Raw genomic sequence first — 8,632 nt, forward strand, 5'->3', positions numbered from 1 at the left:
TACTACTACCAAAAAAAAAAAACAGTATTTATAACAAAAATATTTATTATAAAAAATATCAAATTTGTTACCATAAGATTTTGTACTAAAAATAAAATTGTTACAAAGTTATTGTCATATATTTTATTACAAAAAAATTTTGTAATTAAAAATAAAATTATTACAATACAAAATAATATATTTTATAATAATATTTTTTAATACATAATAACTGAAATGTATTACAAAATCAGTAACAAATTTCACAAGTAAACTCTTTATTATAATAATTTTAGAATTTTATGTCATAATATTTTATTACAAAATACTACTTACTTTTATAACATTTTTCATTCTTTTAGTTACAAAAATATAAAATTTATTTTGTAATATTTATTTAAATAATTGATATATCAGTTAATTTTTTAAATACGCTAACTCAATATTTATATAATATATAATCATATAGATAATTAAAATATCTTACATATAATTAAGATTCTTTTACAATCAAATAAGTTTTAGAAATTCAACTAAATATAATTTTTTCTAACATAAATTTGTATCATGTAGAATTTATAATCCTTGACTCTTCTAACATATTTTAGTCAATATAAAGTTTAACATGTTACTATCAATTTTATACTCCTACAAATATGAACAATGAAAATCAAAATTAAAAATAATACATAACACTATTTTTATCAAAGTAAAAATTAAGATAGAATCGTATAAGTTAAAATTAACTAATTTTTTGAGAATCTATTTTCAAAATTCACAACCAGTGAATCAAAGATATAAATTATCAAAAATTGACAATTTAATATATAAATTCAGACTAATTAATCGTCATTTAATCACAAATATACTTGATATTTTTTTTATAATTTTATATTCATAAAATTTCATACAAAAAAAAAATGAAATTCATGTCAAAATACAAAAATAAGAACTATCAGAACAACCAAAAGAAACCAGTAATACATAAGGGATTAGGAACATATACACTACACCAATATGAGGGGGAAAAAAAGCATTAACATCAAAAAGACAAAAAAACTTAGACACCTAGTAATGCAACAAATTATCGATCCACCACGCCTTCTTTGTCAACTATCACAAGAATAAAGCAAGACGTCAACTTAGCTTAATCATGTGACCATATTTAATTTTCTTTCATTTCTTATTTTTTCTTATTGCAAGATCAGCCTCATTATTTCTCCTTTTATCTCATCCAAATTTAATTTACTTCCTTTAAATACAACTCTATTTTTAGCATTTCAGAACACTAAATTAAGAGATAAAATAAAAATTTAGGGTTAAATATATATGATATAATAAAATTAGTTTAGGAATATATAAATATTTATTTTTTAATTTACTAATTAATTTTAAAAAATATTCTAATTCAAAATTAAAAATAATCTCATTAATTTTCTTTATTTATAAAATTAAACGCTAAATCTCAATTATTTAAATTAATTTACTTAATTTTTATTATTTTTAATTATTAAAATTTTTAAATTTTAAATATAAAAAATACTCAAGATTATAAAAATGATTAAGAACTTTAATTAATTTAAACTAAAATTATCAAAAATTTAATTTATTAAAAAAATTTTTGAACTGGAGATGAGGCGGAAGAGAGGTTAACAACACGACAACTAGGACGAAATTGGTGAGGTATTAGGGTTGGAGAAGTGGAGAGCTATGGTAGTCATAGCTCAGTGAAATTGCAAGAAGAGCTGACTAAAAGAGGAAGAGTAAGGAGTATTGGCAAATAGAACTTTAATTTTATTTTAATAAATTTTTTTTCATATTTAACTATTTAAATATTTTTTATTTGAGAAATTAATTTCAAAAAAGATTTTTAAAATTAACAATTTTTAATAAAGATTTCTAAACATGATTTGTAAAATTTTTTATATTTATAATTTATCTTTTAATTTTTTTTAATATTATTTAATTAACAGTTTAACACAAACAATATTCTAGAAAAACTAAAGTTTTGAAACAAATTAAAATTACCATCTAAAAAAGTTTGTTAAAAAAAAAAATTTCCAACACAAAAATTTAAATATTTTGAAATAAAATATTTTTTAGTTACAAAAAATTCTTGAATTTTATGACAAACGATTGAATAACTTGTTACAAAATTATTAAATTTTGTTACAAAATATTTTAATCTTTTGAAACAATGAATATTTTATTAAAAAATATTTTAAATTTTTGCAACAAATTAATCTGTTGTTATAAAATATTATAAATTTTTGCAGTAAAATAATTTTTCGTTACAAAATCTAACAATATTTATAACAAAAAAAAATATTGTTACAAAAGATGAAAATTTTTTAAAACAAGCTGTTGTCTTATTTTAAAAGATCCTTATTTTGTAGCAAAAACTAACTCTTGTTAAAAAAAACAATTTATAACAATTTTATATTTTGAGACAAAAATTGTTATAAATGCTTCATTTTTTTTTTAGTATGCCAACACTTGAGGAACCTTTAATTCATTTAGCAATTGTTGAATGGAGATGATTTGAGTTTTAGTAGACTCTAATATAGTATTCACCTTCTATATTTTGTTTACCTTCTCTTACTTAAAACTGATAAAGAAATAATAGGATAAACAAGACAAGAATTGAAATTAAATAGAAAAGATAAATTGTGTTTGAAATAAAAACAAATAAAAATGATAGGTTGAAATTGAATACAAAGAGAATCACTTTACTTTCTATCCAATTTCTTGGCATAATAAGAAAGGGACTCCTCAACCTAACTTGTCAATGCCATAGTTTGGAAATTGAATCGAAGAAACTCCTTAACCTTCTACCCAATTCTCCGATGCAATAAGAGAGGGACTCCTCAATATCAATTGTCCACACCATGGTTTCATCACGAAACCAAAAAGGGGTTTCAAACCTCTAAATCATTATATATTACGACTACCCTAGTTTATGAGGTATTTATAACCTCTTATAAGGCTAAAATATAGAAAACTCTGAGCCCACAAATATAAAGCCCGATCTAGTAATTAAATAAACAAAATAAAAATACATCAAATTAAATTAAAATATTCTAAAAATATAAACTAATATCTTATAAATAATACTTGAATTCTTCATATCACGAACATTTGAAGCACGTATCATTCTCCTCCTCTTCAAAAAAGATTCACCCTTGAATATTGTAGGTAAAAAAATAGTATATGAAAAGGACAATAATTACAAAGAAGATATTTTCTTTTTTTTTTGTTTTTTTTTCCTTTTTTGTATATTTTTTTCTCTTTTTTTGCACTACATGCTTTTTTTTAACATAAAATCAACAATAATGACAAAACAATAATGAAACGCAAACAAAAATAAAAACACAAGAACTTAAAAAAAGGCGCGAGAGACACTGGATTCTTTTTTTAAAGATAAAAGAAGAACAAATATAGATTAATAAGAATTAATCTAATACCTGAGCTCTGATACCAAATGATAAAGAAATAATAGGATAAACAAAACAAGAATTGAAATTGAATAGAAAATATAAATTGTAATTGAAATAAAAATAAATAAAAAGGATAGGTTGAAATTTAATACAAAGAGAATCATTCTACTTTCTATCCAATTTCTTGATGCAACAAGAAAGGGACTCCTCAACCTAACTTGTCAACGCCATAGTTTGGAAATTAAATTGAAGGGACTCCTCAACCTTCTACCCAATTCTCCGATACAACAAAAGAGGGACTGCTCAACCTCAATTGTCCACATCATGGTTTCATCACAAAACCAAAAAGGAGTTTTCAAACCTCTAAATTATTCTATATTACGACTACCCTAGTTTATGAGATATTTATAACCTTTTATTAGGTTAAAATATAGAAACTCTGAACCCACAAACATAAAGCCCAATATAGTAATTAAATAAACAAAATCAAAATACATCAAATTAAATTAAAATATTCTAAAAATATAAACTAATATCTTTTAAATAACACTTAAACTCTTCATATCACGAACATTTGAAGCACGTATCAGAAACACTTTGAAAATACAAAGCTAATCTTAGAATCTTTAGATCCTCTTTATAAAACATATAGGGAAAGGTATGAGAGAAGATATAGGAGTATGTAAGACATTGAAAGAGGTGAAAGATAAGGAAGAGTTTTAAATAACGAAAAAAAATTTTTTACTCTAATCAAATATTTAAAGAAAACTAAAATAATTTGATAGAATATTTGCCATGAAAAATATAGAAAAGAGACTAAAATAATGTTTTATAGAAATGATATGAAATAACAAATGACTGAAAATGAGAATGGCTAAGACTAACTGAGAACTGGAAACTGAAAAAGACGTAAACGAGAACTAAATGATTGAAGGTTTGCCTGGCAAGGGAGAGGGTATTGTCCCGTTTGTCCAGTACACGCACTGATTGATTGTTGAATTCGGAAAAATCCACGTACTCATTGAATGTTGAACTCAGTGACACCTACATACTATTGATTTATGTTTTCCACTGTGCATATATTATGGCGTCTAGCTTTATGATGTTTGCCAGTGGTCATATACTGATGGTGTTCTTAAATCGATATATATGCATGTACAGTATACAATGGAAAGCCATATCTGGGATTTGTTCCCAAGTAATGTCAGGTTGTGGGATGCAAACTGACACATGAGCTCATGGCCTACGCTAGGACTAGACATGCATCATATTTGGTTGCACATATTTCTGTGAATGTGTGTATACTTTTGGTTGATTATTTTTCTATTCTTTGTTTGTTGAAGTTGTATCTGTTCTATTGCTTGTTTGCTATATAATAAAGAATAAAATGAACTTAACTGCTACCCCAACCCTACTAAGGACTCCCCAATTTTTACTCCCTCTTTCCACCCTATAGATGGAGATGGGCGAACCTTTCCATGATCTACCAGAAGTTTCTGCTTACGAGGACCCTAATCTCATACGCGTGTATATACTCCATGAGTCGTCAGAGAGAAGGACCAAAAGAAGGACCATATGGTTGTTGTTGTTTTGGCAACATCCTATGTAGCCACATTTGAAGACCTAGAGTGTCTTTCCCTCATTTTTGTGACCTTAGAGGGGACTAGGCTTATAGAGAGAATTAGACTAGCTTAGTTCCAGTTTAGGGACTTTTTGGATATGCCAGGACTTGGGATGTCATATGCGCGTACGCGCGCACACACACGTAAATATTATCTAGCTATCCTAAGAATGTTTTCAACTGGATTCGTACGAGGTTGACGACGTTTGACTGTATGCTGAGTTCTTTGTACATATTTGATATAAAAATGACCATGTTACTATTATTAATACTTGCTTTATTTGCTAGTCTTTTATAATTCTGTTGCATATGTATTTGAATTAATGACTTAACATTTTCAAAAAAAAAATTACCCGTAAATTGACAATGTGTTAACTACGATCAGGCTCATATTTATTAAATAATAGATAATAATTAGAAAGACAAGTCTAGCACTCAATTTCCGGTATCTCGACATACTAAAAATTGGACTATTATAATTTGGTATCAAAGTAGTTTGTTCCTGTTAGAGCCTGGATAATGGACTGAATCATGCTTCACTGCATACTCTGTTATGTGTCTCATGCTGTTAGGGTATCCTTGAGATACATTTGGCATGAATTTCTATGAGCGCTCATTTTAGGAATGTTCGTTCTTAACTTGAGATATTAAGACTGATCACTTTAATGCTAATTGTTTAGTACAGATAAGACTTCAATAGCTACGAATAGGCATAGTAATCGGGTGAGGACTTTTAAATGACGAATTGGTACAGGGTGCAACTATCTTCATAGCAGTTATGTCCTCCATGGCTATGGCTATGCGGGATATGGTTGCTACGAGAAATAGACTGTTCTCTTCGTCAAGATGGCCTAAAAGAAATATAACGCTTGCAGATGGATCCTTTCTGAACTTTCATCCTTAGCATTGTTTATATTCCTCTTCAAGCATCTTGTACCATTTGATCTTGAGCTAGATTTGGGGTAATAATCAATCTTTAATTCATCAAAAATATTATCATTGACTTTGTTTGTCTATAATTGTGAACCTTGTGTTTCTTTGATTGAGTTGGAAATTGTTTTAATCTAACATATAATCTTTTCTTCTATTGTTGCTGTCAAAGTTCTTTGCCTCATATTTCTTTCTTAAGGTACGATTTAATTATGTTTCTGATACACTTCACTGTATCTATATATCCTTATTTAATTATAATTCTATTAAGCCTTCTGAACTCTTGTGAACAATGTTTGTGTTGTTCATCCTTTTCTTTCTGAATTTTGACTTCTTTTGCTTGAGTTTGAGTTTGTTTGGTGTCATATGTGATACCCTATTTCCCTCGGATACGGTTTGTGAACGCAGAAGGTGAGATCGGCTTATGTGTGATATCACAAGAAATCCCAAAAGTTGTAGATGTGATAGGAAGGCTTTGCGAGATGGTTATAGATTAAGGAAGTGGTCATGTTTCATTGAAAACTAAACATACACCGAGTTTATTTGTCAAACCCCAAGTCTCATACTTCTGAAGTTTAATTTGCATTTAACCTATCCTACCTCTCATTTTGTTCTTCATTCTATGGATTATTGATTATTGGAAAATAACTCTAATTTAACTTGAATTCTTTTGAATCTTGAAAAAGATATATCATTAGAATTACGGCTTGAAACCTTTTCTCACAAATCCTTAGTTATCTATACTTAATGTGGTACGTGACATATAACTGAATCATTTTTTGGGTTCTTAGGGTTTGTGTGGTTTATAAATCAGAAATTGGATTTAACCCTCTAATACAATTGGTTTATCAAGGAATTGACGGTTGGTTGAATTAGAGGAGATTGAATTGCCTAGAAATAGGAATGCAATCACTTGGGGTTTGCCATAAACTTAATCTTTGCATGATCAAGATAGTTAACATTGAACATTAATTCGGACATTTAAATATCTCCAAAGTCTTAACTCTATTCTCATACCGTTTCTCAACCATTCATTATTTGCTTTCCTTAATTTATTGCCTTTTATGTTATTCAATCTTCACAACTCTTATTTCAACTTGTCTAACTAGAACAACTAATCAATCATTGCTTGCTTAGTCCGTTAATCCTCGTGAGATCAACACTCACTTACCTAAGTTTATTACTTGGTATGACTCGGTGCACTTGCCGGTAAGTTGTGGTTAGAAATTCTACACCAAGTTTTTGGCGGCGTTGCCAGGGTTTAACTGTGACTAACAACTACCAGTTGATTAGTTGCCTAGATTAGACCTTTTCTTTGTTTTACTTTTGTTTTTATCTTTATTTTTAGTTTTATTTTTATTTAATTTATGCCCATTTAAATTCTTCTTTCTTTCCCTTATATTTTCATGTACTTCATTGGGATTCTCTTCACTGTGACATTGAGAATCTCACTTTTTCTTGTTTCTAGTTTTTTTATGCAGAGAAATAGGAATCAAGAACCTCTTCTATATGCTCCCGAGATTGAAAAGACTCTTCGGAGGCAAAGGAAACAAGCTAGAGCTCAGGAATTTCAAGAGATCTTTGGGAACAAGTGTGAAGAGAAAGCTGAATTCAGTATGGCTGATAATACTGAGAATCTTATGGTCAATAACCCCAACAATATCCCGCCAGTTAGAAAAACTATGGGGTCATATACTAATCCTAATCACGGAAATTGTGTGGGAAGTATTGTACCACCAGTTGTGCATGCTAACAACCAAGTTGAAGCCTGAACTCATTATTTTGGTCCACTAGAGTTGTTAGTTTAGTGGAAGCCCTCAGGAAGACCCTAACTTATTCATATCCAACTTTCTGAGGATCTATAATACGCTCAAGACCGATGGGGTTCCAACTGATGTCTATAGGTTGTTGTTATTCCCTTTTGTCTGTAAAGGACCGAGCTAGTCAGAGGCTTGAGACACAACCTAAAGAAAATATAGCAACGTACGAAAGATACAAGGCTATGGTGAGAAAGTGCTCTCCAGACATGTTTATGGATTGGGTACAGTTACAGATTTTCTATGATAATATCACTCCAACTTCGAGCCTTTCTCTGGATAATTCTGCAGGAGGTTCTTTGTATATGAAGACCACTGATAAGGCCTTCGATTTGATAGAGATGGTGGCCAATAATAAATGCTTATATTCTTCAGAAAGAACTATGAAGAAAGGTGTCATGGAGTTGGATGACTTAGATGATATTCTAGATCAAAACAAAGCTATGTCTCAGCAGATTAACGCCGTCACTCAACACTTGGGAGGTATGCAAGTTTTCTCTATTGCTACCCAAGAGCCTTCTTATGACATGAGTAGTGGAATATCTCAATTAAAAAACTTTGGTTATGAGAAACCCTCTACTGAACAGGTTAATTACATCAGTAATTCTTCAAGACCGCCTAATCACGATCCCTTCTCTAAGACATACAATATAGGATGGAGAAATCACCTTAATTTTGGCTGGAGAATTCACAATCAAAGGCAGTCCATTTCAACAACAACAACAACAACTCCCACTAAAACCACTTCAACTAGCAACATCATCCTTCTCAAGCACACAACTCTCCCCCAGTTGCTCAAGATACCTCTGCACTGGAAGCAACGTTAGCAGAACTTTTCAAAACCACTC

Source organism: Arachis ipaensis, chromosome B3 (genome assembly GCF_059453495.1).
Source record: "Arachis ipaensis isolate K30076 ecotype BB chromosome B3, ASM5945349v1, whole genome shotgun sequence".
Classification (NCBI taxonomy): Eukaryota; Viridiplantae; Streptophyta; class Magnoliopsida; order Fabales; family Fabaceae; genus Arachis; species Arachis ipaensis.